Here is a 16046-nt window from a genome sequence, read left to right as displayed (position 1 = left end):
TTAAGTTGTAACTGCTTTCTGGGTTCTAGGAAAATGGTCCAGGCTCATCTTATTATTTTGTCTGTCCAAGATCTGGAGTCAGACATTTCTACAGATCACCCTAGTTTCGTCTATTTGGAAGTGGGATTTGGGGACCACACTATGAGTACTAGGGGTATTCACTGCTACAAGATTGGTCATTGTATCTAGTTCTTTTCAGTGGGCTAAGCTAGAAAATAAGGTCTTTGTTTTCTTTTTCATTTGAGGGAATTCATTATGAGTCATACTCAAACTTCTAAATCAAATTCAAGACTAAGGAGTTTTTACTTATTCTCTTCAACCTGACACCTTTACATCTTTTTCCCCACACTAATAATTCTAGTTCTCAAGATACCAATACAAGCACTCAACTTATCCCACAACGTACACACAGAAGTCTCAGAATAACCATACCAACACTACACCAACATTACGATTACTGCAGATGTTTAAGTGTATTCTATAGCTATTTTTATCCATGGAGTATATGCCACTAGAGATGCAGTCAAATTATTGTGTTTTGAAGTCACTCGAAATAATTCTTCTCTATTTGGTTATTGAACACACAATTAAAATTCATTTCTTTCACTTTGCTTTCAGTCTTTAGAGATTGCTATCTTCTAAATTTGATTTTGCTTTGTAATTATGTAAAATGTCTTTCTGGTTCCAGAGTTGAGTCTAATTCAGAGATATTTAACTTCACCCCCTATGTCCCTCATCTTGTTTCTTCACTGCTCTTAGAGGTATGTGTAACCTTTTTCATTTGCGTTTTTGGTTTATCTTCCCAGCATTATTATAAATATGGACCCAGAGTCTGTCATACAGAGTGAAGTAAGTCAGAAAGAGAAAAACAAATACCATATGCTAACACATATATATGGAATCTTAAAAAAATGTTACTGATGAACCTAATGGCAGAGCAGGAATAAAGACGCAGATGTGGAGAATGGACTTGAGGACACGGGCAGGGGGAAGGGTAAGCTGGGACGAAGTGAGAGAGTGGCATGGACATATATACACTACCAAATGTAAAATAGCTAGTGGGAAGCAGCTGCATAGCCCAGGGAGATCAGCTCGGTGCTTTGTGACCACCTAGAGGGGTGGGATAGGGAGGGTGGGAGAGAGGCTCAAGAGAGAGGGGATATGGGGATATATGTATGCATATGGCTGATTCACTTTGTTGTACAACATAAACTAACACAGCATTGTGAGGTAATTATACTCCAATAAAGATGTATAAAAAAATAAATATTCGTATATAAACATGTATATACATATATGATTTATATCCTCACCCATATTTTCTTAAATTACACATGTTTTTGTCCATTTTGCTTAATTTACTTCCAGAATATATTTTGAGATCACTCCGTTGCTGTTTATAAACATACTCCTTCTTATAGCCATGTGGCCATACCAAAGTTTATTCAACTAGTGCCTTGTTGATGTACTGCATTTACGTTTTTCCACACTTTCATGCATCTTTCTTTTTGCCCAAGAGTATTTTTAGGCTCTTCTTTAAATTTTATGAAATCTTTGACTCTATAGACAACATGAATCTCTAAAGATAAGTTGGGAGGTAATAGATGGAGAGAAATACACCCTGTTTATGTCTTATTTCAACTTCACGTGTGTTATTGACCCTGTGCTATGTCCAAAGCACTGTGCTAAGTGTCACAGGGGACACCAAGATAAAGAGAACCATCTTGCCCTAAAGGGCCCCAAGTGAGTCAAAAAAGAACAAGAGACAATCAGTTGTGTAATAAAAGGCACAATAAGATCAGTGTTACAAGAGAATTATAGATGAGAAGCTGAAGAAAAAACATGTGATGACTTATAGCTGGGAAGGATCAGATACAACTTCATGATGGAAGAATAGTGGATCTTTTAAACCATTGCAAAAATTTTGACCAACATAGGTAGAGGAGGATGGGCATGCCATGAAGAATTAAGGGCATGAACATAGGTGTGCTCAGGAGATGTGTGAGATGAAGCTTGGGGGATTCAAAGGGAAACATTCAGAGGTGACATAGGGATAGCACAAACTTATGGCTTGGGAGTCAGACACTGGAGTCCAAGTCCTGGATGTTCACTTAGACTCTGTTCTTCAGCAAGTTCACTCAACATGTATGTTTGCTTATACAAGATCTATTGTGAGTTTTCCCTTGTCCAATTGAGTCCTAAAATAGAATTCCACAGTGTCCAACATTGTTGATTACCTCCTTCTTAAAACTCTTCATCTTGGATTTCTGAGATGACCTCCCCATTTTCTGAGACAAACTACTTATTCTCCTCCCCTCTCAGGGGCTGCCTTTCTCCTAAGGACATGGGGAGGAGCTACAGCTGCAGAGGCAGGCTGGCCTTTGTTCTCAGCACCGAGCTCTTCTTCCCCAGGTGTCCACCTTCTTGGTTTGGGGAATGTACTGGCTTCTATGGCAACTACTTCTGCTACACACTCATCTCTACATACACATATCTTCCCTCAGATACCTCAAGAGCACTTTTCCAAGCCTGGGATGCTGGTTTGCACCAGCAATGTCTCAGCCATCTTATGATTATATGTCAGAAGAGTTTCCCCAAATCATCTTTCCCAGCACACCTTATCCTTTGCTGCCATATAAACTCCTTCAGACATTGTGATGCAAAATTACCCTTCATCTCTCCTCAATAACAATAATAATGATTGCTTGATAGCTGACATTTTAACGTATATTCAACAAATATTTGTTGCTTGCCCATTTTGTACCAGGCAATGTTCTAGACGTTGAGGATAAGATCGTGAACAAAACACCTGGATGAGGCTGTTATGGAGCATGAGATATGTGCCAGGCATTCCGCTAAATATTTTATGTTCATTGGATGGTTGAATCCTTGCAACGTCTGTGAGATCAATATTTTTGTTAAGTCTGTTATAGGTGAATAAAATGAGTGTTGGTTAGAGTAACTAATGTGATACCTGAGCTTGTATCCTGCTCTTCCTCTGACTAGTTGTCTAATTTTACCAAGTTTCTTATGACTGCTCTGTGTCTCACTTTCCCTGTCTGAAAAATGGGGATTAGAGTAACTCCCTCATAATGCCTTGTGAGAAATAAATGAGCTCTCACATGGAAAGAAAGTAGAACAGCACGTGGCACATTAACAGTATTTCATAAATGTTAACAATTATTACTGTGTTTCCGGTCTTATCAAATGATATAACATTCATTTGTTTAAGCATTTGTCCCATTAGATCGTGAGATTCAAAGGATCTTGATTTTGGTTTTTTTCAGTTTCAGAATCCTCATGTGCACAATGGGGTTGTTAATTCTTACTTTGCAGCTGTGTTGAAGGATTACAGAGAAGGTTTTCTGTTTATTTAAAGCACTTAGCACAGTTCCTAATCTATAGTAGACGCTTAATAAATTTCTATTTTTACAATTATTATTATTCCTATTATCACTATTAATTCTTCAATGATTAGCACAGTTCTAGTAATGGAAAGAGTGTTCAAAAAACATTTTGTGACTCAAATGGAATTAAATGGGATAAAATTGATTCGGAAGCACCGCCCACCGCCCATGGGACCTGAAGGATTACCATTGCCTCTCTCTGTTTCCTGAATGGCAACTCTTCACTCGCTTTGGTTAACATCGAGCAGTGAGGGCTTACCCTTGTTAACTACTTAAAAACTAATATTGGGTTTGCAAAAACTGCTTTTTAATGATCTTCAACAGCCCTCCAGAAAACCCCATTAACAGGCACCGAATCATTTGGGGCTGTGCAGAAGGAGGTTTGCATGCATGGCCAGAGGTCGTTAGCTCCCTTTTTGCTCTGACTGAAGGCAGAGCACGTGTTATGGACAAGTTCTACAGAGACCCCTCCTCCAAGTCTCTGAGAGTCACCTCTTCTTCCTCTTGCCCGTCTTATCTAGGGGCTCGGGGCTCAGTCACCTGTCAGCTGACCCACCAGACTCCAGACTTCTCCTGCATGGATTCTCCCTGGTCCTAATAGCTAGTCATCATACCTCGGCTCTAACGCCCAGCATGGAGCCCTACCACCTCTGTCACTAACTCTGAGTTCTTCACAGGGGCCCCTTCCCACCTCCCTCTCTTGCTTCTCATGACTCCCCCACACTGAGACCATTTAAATCAAGTGAATCAGGATGTTCTGTCCCAGACCCACATTTTCCCTGCTTCTAAGCGTTTGCACATGAAGTTGCCACCAGCCAGATTGCCACTGCTCACTCCACAATTGTTCCTGTAGCAATGTGAGGGAGGAGAAAGAACTCAGGTCGTGGACTCTATAGATAAGGGTTCTTATCCTATTTTTGTCCCTAAACAATTCTTTGCTGAGAGCAAATACATCACTCCATGGTCCCCCTGTTCTTCCTCATTGTTCAAAATATTGCAACAGTGTTGACATTTAGGGCCAGACAATTCTTTGTTGTTAGGGCAAGGGCAGGGCGGGGGTGGGGGCACCCTGTACAGTGTAGACTGGGAGCATTCCGTACCTCTACCCACTAGATGCCAGTAACTGTCCCCTTTCCCCAGTCATGACAATCAAAAATGTACCCATATATTGTCCAGTGTCCCCTGGGAAGCAAAACTGCCTACAGTTAAGAAGCATTGCATCACACTGACTATAAGAACCTTTGGAATATTCTACCTGGGATACTGTAATTTTCCTCTTCACGTGTCTAGTTCCTCTTTTAATAAAAACAGCAATAGCAAATACTTATGTAACACTCATTTTACACCTAGCATTGTCCTTAAGAGATCTACTTATGTTAATTTATCATCACCTACCCTATGAAGTAAGTACTTTTATTGTGTCTGTTTTATAGATGTGGAAAATAAGAGTCACAGAGAAGTTAAATAACTTGCCCAGAGTCACACGGTCAGAATTCACTCCCAAGCAGTGTGTCTCCAGATCCCTCTTCTAAATCCATAATGCCTCTTGAAATAAGCAGGTATTTTGAAATAAGAAAGATCTAGGTTTACATTCCAGCTCTGGCACCTATGAGCTCCAGAGCTTTGGGCAAGTTGGATCTCTGATTTCCTTAGTTAGCAAAATGGAGATGAAAATACTTATGTTGCAGGACTGTTTGAAGTTTTAAAATAACATATATATGTGTATATATATATATATATATATATATATATATATATATATATACACACACACACATGCATATATATATCTAGATATATATCCATCTCCTAGAATAGGTCTGACCCATAGAAGATGCACCATGAAGAGAGCTGATGGTGGTGGTGGTGACCAAGGTAAAAGAGGAGTTGAAAAACCAGGAGAGGAGAAACTGTAAAATCCTAGAAAAAAGGTCAGTGCTTATTTTCTTCTATATATTCCCATAGCCCAGACAGTGCCTGGCATAGAGTAGATGCCGTATCTCTGTCTTTCTGGGCCCCCAGAGCATAGGCTGGCAAACTACAGTCCACAGGCCAACCAGGCCCACCATCTATTGTTGTTAATAAAGTTTTATTGGAACCCAGCCCCGCCTGTTCACTTAGTCATTGTCGATGACCACTTTCATGCTATAGTAGCAGAGTTGAGTAGTTGCAACGGAGACCAATGCCCACAAAGTCAAAAATATTTGCTATTGGGCTTTTTACAGAAAAGGTTTGCCTACCTCTCATGTATAATTAGAATTAGAAAACACTAAATGTGAAGATCTCCAATATCCTTTCCTGGCTCAAATACATCCAGTGATTTTCCGAATTCCCAGCTCCAAACTCACCCCTTCCACATTACCTTTTGTAACTGACTTCACCCAGTTCAGGCTTTGCTGATTACTTTTTCGCATTGTCCCCCTTGCACCCTCAGATGAAGGCACTATGATATTAATTTTCACCATCTCTCATGTTGTCAATCTGCAGGTGTCTCACGATTGCTTCCAGCACATCCTTCTACAGACAAACTCCCCAGGGCTGTTCAGTGTTGTTGCCAAGGTCTGCCCTCTGAAGCTTTCTGACAGCCCAGGTGCCAGCTTCCAGATTGGAGAAATGACACCAGCCTCACATTCAAAAGGAATAGACTCAGGCAGGCCCACAGTTGACCATTCCTTTCCATCTTGGTTTTCCCTCCATCCCTACTAGTGGCTCCAGATCTGGTTGGTTTCCTGTAGATATCACCATGACACTCACCAGCTATCAAAACTCCTCTCTATCTTGATCAGTTACAATATGACAAAGTTCTCTCTTAAGAAGAATTCAGAAGCTGGATGGGAAGAATAAAACAAACACAAAAGTATAAACAAAAAAGAGTTCTGAGTCCATTTTGCTTTCTAGAGATGAGTGCTTAATTTCTAAGGTAGCTTCCAACTCTGCAATTCCACTATACCACAGAGTGATGCTGTGATATTAACAGATAGGGTATTTAACAAATATAGGTTGGGGCCACTTACCAGCTGCGTGACACTGAGGCATCTCTCTTCATTAGGGAAGAAAATTCTTAAAATAAGTTCATATGCTCTTGCCATAGCTGCAAGGGAGTTTGAGGAAGTGAGCACCTATCATTTTCAGCATCTGTCGTGGGAAGTGGTCTATTCCAGAAGGAAGAAGAGGGAGGGGAATGGCTGTTGTTCAGGAGCAATCAGTGTTTGTCATCATGAGTTACTACTATTCATGAGTTACTACTATTCAAATAAAACACCCCATTTCTATATACAACTATGTAGATTATTGTTTACAAATGTCAGCTACCCAGAGGGCTCACACTGTGAGCCTCTTTTCATTTTTGCTCCCAGAAAGACAGGACTCTATTCATTCTAACAGATGCTTTTTTCCCCTTCGAAAGGCTTGAAATTTCTAACAAATTCTTTGGGTCACCTTTCCACAGCCTGGCAAGATTGGCACATTGGAGATGAGGGAGGGGGATACGGTAGCTTAGTATCTGAATATTCAGTGTCCCCATGTAGCCAACCCTCTTCTAATTACTTTCTGTGCATAATTTTATTTAATTCTCATATCAACCATACGAGGTAGATATGATCATCACCAGGGCCAGGGGACTAGGGTGAACAAGTTGGGTGCCTAGGGCTAAAATTTTAAGGAGGCACTTATTCTCAGGGCTGAGCCAGTGATCTCCCTGAACCGACATAACCTAGAGAGTGGGTACCTCCTTAAATTTTGCAGTGTAGGCTCCCCACTCACCTTAGCCTCATCCTGGCCCTGATCATCACCACTGTATAGATGAGACCATCAGAGAGGTTGTAACTTATGGAAAATTACATTCCTGAAATTTGACAGTCTGCCTGACTCCAGAGAATTCACCCTTAAACACTGGATGCTGCTGCTTTGAGTACGAGTGATGCAGGCAGGTACCATGGAAAGAGGGTGGAGGTCTGGTAAAAGAGCTGGGACCAACTGGTAAACCAGACATCTTAAAGAAACAAGACTCCACTTCACTGATTAGCTCATCCATTAAGGGTCACATGTTGACCACAGCTGGTAGAAGGCAGCTGCCTCACTTCCCCTCCCTGGTTTGCATGTCAGTCCCACACATAGCTCCAGCCCATTTGTTCCATTCCTCCTCTGTGGCATTTGCCTTCCCTCCTGGTGCAACACACCTGCAAGTCCCTATAGCACTCCTGAATCTCTCTTCTAGGTAATGAATTAAAAATCTAAAATAGAGCATTACCCCACACCTCCCTGGTGTCATTCAACAAGAGATCATCTCTCAACTGGATACCTTGTTATTTACCACTTTTTAGTTTAGATTTCCTATATGATAAGCATTGAGGAAACTGAGTAACAGAGTTCTTTTCCACCCCCAGGTGAATGTCACAAGACAGTTTGTCTAACTGTGCCTGTGCTCTTCTAGTTAATCACAAGAATCTGAGTATAGAAAAAAAAAAAAAAGCCATCTGGTCCCTAGAAAAGATGAGAATGTTCAAATGGTGTTTAATATTTGACTGGCAAGTACTCAGTAAGTTGTTATGATGTGTGAGACACTGTGCAAGTCTTTGCCAAGGACACGAGGACACATGTGCTGAGCTGCTGAGGCTCTGCCCTCCCTCTAACCTAAATGTATTGGCCAATTAACACCTATCCATAGATCCATCCTGCCACAAATGTGGAGACAAATTTTTATTACTCAAGTAAGGGGTACATTGCAAAAGACATCCAAATCTGCCCAGCCCCACGCTTTAGCTTTTCTTTCCCTAATTAAATGAAGTGGCATTTTCCTTTATCATTTAACAGCTAAGCCTCTACATTATGTCCCACATTTAGGAAGTAGGTCTCTCTTATCTCACTAGGTTCATGCAGCTCCTTTCCTATCCCTGGCTAGACTGCATGGTGTAATGGAAAGAACATGGACTTTGGAAGGAGTTAAATCTGTTTAGGAAAACCTGAGCTGAAGCAGGAAGATTCCCTCTTAGTCTAAATATAACCTGTTGATACTAGTTAACACTTAGATAGCACTGATCATTTGCCAGGGACTGTTCTGAGTGTTTTATATAGATTGACTCATTGAATCTCCATAGAAACTCTGTGATTTAAGCACGATTATTATGTCTATGTTATCAACGAGGAGAACTAAGGCACAGAGGGTTTAAATTTCTTGTCCAAGTTTGCATAGCAGAGAGTGGTACAGCCAGGACAGCCCTGGTAGTCACATGTGAGAGACTGTGATGTTAACTATTACCTTTCATTGCTTCTCATACAGAATTCTTGGACAAAAGTAATGACAACAAAAATTAAAATGCTGTTGCATTTTTAAACAATGGGGATGATTGTCAGATGCCACAAAGAGTGAATTTAAAGCAAAGAGGTAAGCAGGAGCTGAAGTAAATATCCAAACTGGTATTAGAACAAAACATGGTACTTAGGAGCAGTGACTGGGGCTTTGATATCCATTCAGGATCAGGGACTGAAACCTCAGTTCCTAGGTGACCAGAGGAAACTTCCTGTCAGAGAATTCATAAAAATTCTAAGTAAAGTATTTTAAAAAATGAAAATTCCCCAGAGGTTAAAAATGATGGGAAAATAAAGAAATATGGTTCAGAAGGGAAATTATTGTTTTCCCTAGAGTTTCAATTTCTAGTGACCAAGAACTTAGGTTTTAACAAATCATGCACCCAGGGGACAGTTGACATAACCTAGGACTTGCTCAGGGTGAAAGTTGAGTTAGGAATCCCTATGTAAAGACAAGACTCTCAAAGTGATTCAGGAAAAATAAATTTTTAAAAACTTGCCCTCCAGAAGTCATGGTTGGGATATTTGTTTTTCTCTGGGTAAAGCAAATTAAAGCCTCCCCAGGACTCTCTACCCATAATCTCTACCCATCCACACATGAGTTTGGGTCCAGAATTCACGTGTGCTATATAGTCCAAAAAATATCTCAGAACAAAGATGTAGCTGTGAGTAGTCCAGTGCTGTAGTAGTGTCCCAGGGTCCTGGCAGAATATAAGTCAAATCCTCTTTTGAGGAATGCAATTTAAACTCAGGTCCCTGAGGAGTGATGTTGCAAAGAACATGCACTCACAGCAACAAATTACATAATTTGAAAGTCATTATGATTAAGATTTAAAACATGAACAGCAACAAAACCCAAAATTGCAGAACTGGACTCATAAAGACTCTCAGTATTAGAATTAACATAAGGGAAATTTTAAAATAAGTATAAATAACATATTTAAAGAAATAAAATACAGTATTAAAAGTATGACAAAAGACCAACTCCCCCCCTCACCAAAAAAAACTATCAAAATTGATCAGGAAATTTTGAAAAATAACCAAATGGAACTTTAAAAATAATAACTGAATAAATAATACAGTAAGTCCCCTACATACAAACCTAAAAGTTGCAAACTTTCAAAGATGTGAATGTGTGTTCCATCAACGTCAGGCGTGAGTGAAATTGTACCTTGCCCTACATCTCCTATTGCTGACAATCTTTTGACTCTACCATCTTTCACCTCCTCTCCCTCCTCCAGTCAGTAACTCTTCTTGCCTGTTCACTGGATGCCAGCCCCTGCATGCCAGCTGTTGTACTGTACTATTGTACTTTTCAAGGTACTTTAGTCTAAGATTGAAAATGTTTTCTTTATTTTTTTGTGGTTTTTTATGCATTATTTGTGTGAAAAGTATTATAAACCTATTACAGTACAGTACTATATAGCCTATTGTGTTAGTTGGGTACCCAGGCTAACTTTGTTGTACTTATGAACAAATCGGACTTACGAACATGCTCTCAGAATGGAACTCGTTTGTGTGTAGGGGACTTACTGTAATTAGAAACTCTATGAGTAGATTACATGGCAGATTATGTAGAGATAAAGAGTCTTGGTGAACTGGAAGATAGGTCTAATTAATTACCAAGATTGTAATCAAGAAAGACAAAAAGACAGGAAATATGAAAAAAGGAGTCATAGAGGATAGAGCAAGGAGGCCTAATAATCAACCAATTGGTTTCCACACAAGACAATAGAAAGACTAGAGAGACAAAGGTCATACTTAGGAAGATTACTATCTGAAAAATTTTCAGAATCACTAAAAGGCATAATTCCACAGGTCCAGGAAATCTAATAAATCCCAGAAGACAAAAATGCACATTACTGTCAGAGGGGCTACAGAATGACAGATGACTTCTCATCCACAAAAATGAAAGCCAGAAGGTGATTGAATAATATCAAAAGTAGTGAAAGAAAATCATTGTCAATCTAGAATGTATGTATTCAGAGAAACCATCTTTTAAGAAAAAGAGTGAAATCAAGATATTTTCAGACAAAAAAAATAATATTTACTACCAAGAGACCTTCATAAACTATATATTTAGAAAGGGAAAAAATGTGAGCCTCAGAAAAGTCATAAGATACAAGGAGAGATGATGAAGGAAAAAAAAGTAAACGTGGGAAAAGTAAATGTGGGTGAATCTAAATAATTTAGAATTGTACACAGCAATAAAATGACGTCGTTTGTGAGGTTAAAAAGGAACTAAAAATAGGCATCATTTTTATTATTGGAGGGTAAGAAGCATAAAAGCATTCTATGGTCCTTTTATTGTTCAGGAAGATAATAAAGATAAACTTTAGGTTACTTTAAGTTAAATATACATATAAGACATCTAACCACTAAAAGAATAGAAATAGCTAACTTTAAGACTAACAGTAAGAAAAATATAATATGAAAGATCTCTGTTCACAAGATGACACCAAAGGAGATCATATTGATAGAAACATATAAATTAAAAACAAACAAAGGTGAAACATATTATCTTTATTCCCTTCCACTGCTTAGAGAAGGAGCAATGAACTTTGCTGATCACCTGAGCTGGAGGAAGATGTCTCCACAGAATGACTCCTTAAGTTAGGACATACAGGATTCACAAAGGAAAACAGCTGCAACTAAAGATGAGCTTGTAGTAAAAAAAAAATTATAAACTACATGAGGAATAAATGTCAGTGAGAGTCAGTAGACATAGCAAATGTCAGAGTCACACCCCAAGAACCAAGGATGATAATGATGATCATGATGATGATAATAATAATAATAAATAAAGCACTATTCTGTAAACATAGAACTCAATTTTACTGAAGTTAAGCTGTCTTTCTAGTATTCAGTATGTTACCTTTTACCCAACATTCTGACATTTTGGAGCCAAGACCAGGTTGGGACTGGGGCTTCCAACTTAAGTACGTTTACAATATTCGAAGAGATAAAGGAAGGAAGAGAGTCAATAATATAATAACTACAAAAAAAATTACCAACAGATTTGAAAAAGAACCAAATACAAATTGAGGAAGTGAAAAATATAGCAATAGAAAACACATAAAACCTCAGTAAATAGATTGAATGGTAAATCTTTAATTGAATTTCAATTCTACAACCTACTGATTAACATCAGTAAGGCAAATTAGTTTATTCCTCCAAGCCTTTATTTCTACATTTATAAAATGGTCTATGAATAGCTATCACATAAGATTATTGTGACATTTAAATGAATAATATACATAAAGCCTGGCATATGGTTAATCTCAACCTTGTTCATTTTCCACACGCCTGCCTAGTTTTTTTTTTTTTTTTTTTTTGCCTTGTATTGTAGTTATTTTTATACTTGAATTTTCCACTACCGGATTGTAAGTTCTTCACAAGCAATAATAATAAGTTTGCATAGAGAGGGTTTTGGATAAATAGAATTTTATATATATACATAATATAAAACATAATAATATAAGGAAAGTAAAATATATTTGAAAATGAAGTAAAGTAGAAAATGAAGGATCACTATCCAAACACACTCAAAAAAAACAAAAAAATTCTGAACTGCCCCAAATTTGAATTGATACTTCCTGGCACTCAACCACACTTATTAAAGTAGCTCAGGAGTCAGCAACTTTTTTCTGTTAAAGACGAGGGGGTAAGTATTTTAGGCTTTGCAGATCGCATGGTTTCTGTTGCAACTACTCAACCCTGCCATCACAGTGCAAAAGCAGACTCTATGTAAATAATTGAGCATGGCTGTGCGCCGATAAGATTTTATTTATAAAAACAGACAGCAGGCTGGACTTGGCCCATAGGCCATAGTTTGCCAACCTCTGAAGTAGGCTACTTTTTTCTATGCCCCTTTGCCATTTAGTTCCTGCCTTTTCTAGCCCTTATCACACTATATGGACATTATGAGTAGGCACATAGGCCTCCTTTACTAGACTTAAAAATTCTCCAGTTTAGGAGCATAGGTGATTCACTTCTGCAACCCGCGGTAGTAGCTAGCCAAACGTTGGCACAGGATAGGAGCTCTATAAATACTGACTGCAGAAATGAATGCTTGAGAGATGGGGTCTAATACCCTTTCTCTTGAATCTGTAACAGTCTTAGGACTTACTTGACTAAGAGGATGTGACAGTAATAACAGGGGGACTTCTGAAGATGTGACATAGCAAATCTTACTGCTTCTGCTTGGGTTTCTTGAAACATTGTCTCATAGCCCTGAGCAGCTATATAAGAAGTCAGACCGCTCTGCAAGAGAGACCATTTGGAGAAGCAGGTGCAAAGACTACATGAAAAAGAAGAGTGACCTAAGACTGGCCTTCCAGTTCCCTCCCTCAAGACACCGGGGATGCGAACAAGTTATATTAGACCCTGGAGTCCAGCCCAGCCATGGGTTGAAGACTGAGTGATTCTAGGTGATGCAACGTGGAAAAGGAGAGTCATCCAACTGAGCCCTGTCTGAATTCCTGACCAACCAAGTCATGAGATAAAATAAAATGGTGGTTGTTTTGGGCCACTATGTTTTGGGATGGTGTGTTACCCAGCATCAGATTATTGGAACTCTTGGAGATGTAACTATATCAAGCAGGTAAGCTCTATCTGTGACTCTGGGTACCACTGTCTGAGAATCAGTTTCCTCCAGGCAGTCTTAGAATTTTCCTGTCCCATCCTTCACTTTTCCAGAGGGTCTTCCCAGCTTATGATGACCTTTGAAAATCCTGCTTTCAGGATTTTCAGGACCAACCCCTCAGATCCCCAAAGAAAGGCCTTTCTGGACTCCTCCAGGCCATGGTCAACACTTCCTTCTCTACAAATAGATAGTATGTATTTCCTATACCACTCCTTGGAAATACTTCCATCACTATTACATAAAATTGTTGTTTAAGTCTTACCTGGGTTTTTACATTTTACGTTCCTATATTTGTGGGAGATTGGGCTGTCTGACTTCTGAGTTCTCTTCCAGCTCAGCAATTCCAAGGTCACATCTAGGATAGCTGAGCGCATACTCTAGCCAGGTTTAAACTTCTCTTTAGCGATATAGCAGGGATAAAGCCTGGAGCAAACCCCTGGGGATCACTAGATGCACAGGCAGAAGGGCAGCAGGTTCGTGGGTGTCCTGTAATCTCTGCACCTTGCAGTGATGGGTACTTTGATCTGGGCACAGCTGGAGAACCTGTGGGCCTGGCCTCCAGAGAAGGGACCCCACCATTTTCTCTCCTTTTGTACTGGGCGAGCATGTAAGCGACCTTGCAAAGGGAAATACACATTTTGGACTTGTGTACCAGGCAGACTGAGACTGGGTGCTAGGTATCGAGACGAGCCCTGGGGATGCCCAGACGCCCAACACCTAGATACCTTGGAAAGCGAGTGTCAGGCATAGTCCCTCCCACTAGGGGGCGGGGCGAAGACCCAGTTCACTGGTTGCCTGGCAGCTTGAAGAGAGATGGAGGGGTCATTCAGCCATGCTAGGCTGCACTGGGAGGCTTGTCCCGTTTCGCTTTTACGTTGCCCCATAGGCTAAAACGATCCTAAACCACCGTCTTTGCATTGCCAGACCCCCTCCCCTACCAGTTTTGCCCTATGGAGAACAAACAAACATGCCTTGTACCTCTTCAGTGCTGTCAAGAATTTCTTTTTCTCACACTCCGCATCCTTGAGCAGTCCTTCATGAATCCACAGCAGATGTTCCTTAGTCCTTTCATTTTCCTCTGTCAGAGGAATTGTAATCGGCTGCGCTTTAATTAGGATCTCCCGCAGGATACTCCGGCTTTCTTCCACACCCGGGATTTCGCAGCTTCCCTCTTAGTGCACCAGGCTGATTAGATTTCTTAATTCTCTAAAATCTGCTGTCTCGAAGCCTAATACCCTTGTAGCGCTGAAGTCTGTTTCTCTCCCTCTCCTCTCCTTATTGTGCTCAATCCAGGCAGCCGTCCCTGGTAAGGTGCTTATTCTCTGACTTGGGATCCCTTTCTCGGGAGGGTACGTTGGCCTCACAGATGGAGCCTCTCCTGGGTGAACAGCTTTGCTGAAGTTGAACGATGCCCTCTGCACTGATTTGGACAGTCCTCCTCCTCAGCACACTGGCCTTCACCCCACTGGGTTGGATCTAATTTGGAGGGACCAGAATAAGCCCAGCACAGGTTGTAGCTTCTCATTCATTCACCATCACTCCTTTCATGAATTTTTATGGGGCTCCTACGATGTGCAGCGGAGATATCATGATAAACATGGTTCTTAATTTCTTAGAAATTATCAATATTATCTAGTGGGAGAGACCAATAAGTGGAAAGACAATTAAACACCCTGTGGTGCCTCCTCTCGAGGAGGATTCAAGGTGAGGATAAATAGGAATTCATGGAGATCAGAGATCAGAGCAGGCCTGGAGTTAGGGAACTAGGACAGGAAAAGATTAAAGAGCCCGAAAACAGCAAAAATTGAAGTCGGCCAAAAGACAAAAACCACAAAATCCCGGGAACAGGTTGGACCAAACTACCAGGCACTGAACATCACCAATTATCAATCAATTGATAACACTGTTATCGATGTTAGTTGATAATGATTGTTATCATTATTAACATGATAACTATTGTTATCAATTGATAACACTATCAATGATCACCATTAATAATCACAATGTGCATTTATCAGGCACTTACTATGTGTTGAGCACAACAATTTACAGAGGATGGATAGACAAATACATACACACTTACGTACATACATACACACAGTTAGATAGCTAGGTAAGTAGGTAGATAGATAGCAGTACTGTCTGTCTCCTGTACCCTCTGATCAGTAGATAAAATCTAATTACTTCGAAGCCATACTTGGGCAAAGTGCTTCCAAAGTTAATAAAAAAAAAAAGTTTATATTGAGCAAGAAAGACACACAGGCACTTTTATCAGATTGAAAAATTATGCTAGTGAGAAACTGTATCTTATATGTTGCCCCGGGGTGGGGGGGACTTTTGACAGAATATTAAACCTTGAGGGACAAGGTATCTGATTTTTTTTCTTTAACTCCTCCAGGCTATTGAAGAAAAACTGGGGAATAAAAAGTCAAGAGTGAACCCAGGGCAGATGGTTCCCAAGTCTTTCCCTAACCTCACTTCACCTCCGTGATTTTCTATCTGTCCTTACCCAGCAACAGAAATAGATGCAAGCATCCTGAGATGCAGAAGGAGGCTGAACACTTGATCACTGCCAGGGAAGGATGATGGCCTGGGAAAAGGGGGAGGGGGCTTTGCAAGAAAGGCAGGAATCTGCTTGACATTCTTCACAGGCTGCGAGATTGTCTGTCAGGGCGCCTGGAGGCTGG

The 16046-nt window shown here is 40.1% G+C and overlaps 1 long non-coding RNA gene across 1 annotated transcript; it reads right to left on the bottom strand.

The window, feature by feature from the left end:
- Window positions 1-5414: 5414 nt before the first annotated feature.
- On the bottom strand, window positions 5415-15023 carry LOC309608646. The gene is made up of 2 exons (XR_014233032.1): window positions 12844-15023; window positions 5415-6559 (listed from the first exon to the last, which is right to left on the bottom strand). It is a non-coding gene; the product is annotated as an uncharacterized lncRNA (long non-coding RNA).
- Window positions 15024-16046: the final 1023 nt, after the last annotated feature.

This window comes from Balaenoptera borealis, assembly GCF_965194805.1.
Source record: "Balaenoptera borealis genome assembly, chromosome: 13".
Taxonomy (NCBI): Eukaryota; Metazoa; Chordata; class Mammalia; order Artiodactyla; family Balaenopteridae; genus Balaenoptera; species Balaenoptera borealis.
Note: the sequence above shows the minus strand (reverse complement) of the source record. Positions and strands in the feature narration are given on the sequence as shown.